The sequence below is a fragment of the Primulina eburnea genome, chromosome 3 (genome assembly GCF_022965805.1).
Source record: "Primulina eburnea isolate SZY01 chromosome 3, ASM2296580v1, whole genome shotgun sequence".
Classification (NCBI taxonomy): Eukaryota; Viridiplantae; Streptophyta; class Magnoliopsida; order Lamiales; family Gesneriaceae; genus Primulina; species Primulina eburnea.
This window is the reverse complement of record NC_133103.1, coordinates 36,811,873-36,813,869: the sequence shown is the minus strand read 5'-3', so window position 1 is coordinate 36,813,869 and position 1,997 is coordinate 36,811,873.

The following is a 1,997-nucleotide window of genomic DNA, read 5'->3' as shown; positions in this document are numbered from 1 at the left end:
AATCGGAACTCTCTCTCGTAAACCATACTGGCTATTTTCTGTCTGTGGCGGAAACTTGCTGATGACCATATCTTCTAATTAAAAGTGTGAATAAGTATTTACATCAACCATTGTGAATTTACACTTTCACCATTGTAGCGTGTTTTCACTACCGCAAGTGTACGATGTCAAGTTTTAGTACTGGTTTTGAGTACAGATATCGATCCTACGAAGAGTAATTATTTAAAATTTTATATTAATTACCATAATTGACATAGCTCGACTTTATTTAGACAAATCAAATGGTTGGTTTATAATCAATTCAAATAAAATAACAATTCCTGTAATTCTAGCACACAGTAGAAAATTCACTGAGGAGATAAATCTAGAGATATGATTTCGTCTGGCTTCCCCTAAGCTAAATCAAAATTAACTAACATGTTATTAAATTGCATCGTATCTACTAACCAAAAACTCGCAATTTGTTTTCTATTCCCTCTGTTGAGTGATAAATAGAACTGTATTACCTATTACCGATTTAATATGTCTATTCAAAATCAAGCAACACGTAATAAATGCAACCAAGGTCCTCTTATGGATTCGTCAGAGTTATAAGTCTTTTGCACGTTATAAATATCTAACGATGTGATTTTCCTTGTTCTAATTTCGATCACCTCTCTCGAGTGTTAGATCTCAATTATTAAATCAGTCCAATTATGGCCAGTAATCCAAAAGCATTAATCACGAGAAATCACAAATAAACACGACGAATTAATTCATGAAAATTCAAAATGTCACTAACACAGGTTCAACCAAGACTACATCAATCTCTAGAATACAAAATTAGTTCATACTCGAATTTAAATCAATACAAAACCTGTTTGTAATCATTAAAAACGTAAAAGTAAGAAACCGAATTAAGAACGTGTTGGCGAGAGATGAAAGTGCGTCTCCGTGTCCGGATTCAACGTCTTCTATCTCCGTTCTTCGCGTCCCGTGCTCTGACTTTTTTAATCTCCTTTTCTCGAGTGGTATGACGGCTGCGTGTAAAAAATGCGGAATCCCTAAAAATCCACGCGAAAACCTATTTAATTCCGAAAGGTTGCGCCGCGCGCATATGCGCGACACAGACTCGCGCATATGCGCGGGTCTCCTGTTCGTGCCTTCTTCTTGCGCGTGCATATGCGCGCCATGAGCAGCGCATATGCGAGCTGCTCTCTGTATTTCACTTCTTGGGCATTGCTCGCGCATATGCGCGATCTTACTCGCGCATATGCGCGAGACTCACTGTATGGGTCGCGCATGTGTGCGGCTTTGGGAGGCGCATGTGCGCCGATCTTTCTGTCCTAGTTGCGCTTGCTTGGCTCACATATCTTCTACTAAGCGCCATTTTGGTTCATTTTCACGCCCATGTCGTGGCCGCTCCTAGGCTCCTGCAATCACACCAAAAAGCAAAAAAAGCGCGTAATTCCGCTCAAAAAGACTAACAATCGATATGACGTATAGGAATAATGTAAGTGCATAAAATGCACGTATCAAATCCCCCCAAACTTAAACTTTTGCTAGTCTCGAGCAAAATAAAAATGAATAAAACATTAACTAGACTAAACTAAACTAAACTAAACACATCCTAAAGAAAGTGACTAAACGAACAAGAATTGTGGAATAAAAGGATAACCACTAGCCTCAGAGATTACAGTTTCCATGATATTGAATCGAACACATGCCAAATTACTCAAAGTTCATGTGTGTGTGTGTTCTGCTATTCTCGTTTACCCACTCCAAATGCCAAGATAAGTTCATAGCTATTCATCTCATAAAATTTTGGACTCCTCGACACACATGTAATTAGCAAAATCATTGCGACACACATTTACCTTCACAAATCAACAGGACTTATAGGGTAACATTTGGCTAAACAAAGTTGTATTATGAAGACAACAATTAAACAAATAAAATTTAATATCATGAGATGCGCACATGTGCACAATCAAATTCTGTGTCTATCGACAGCATTT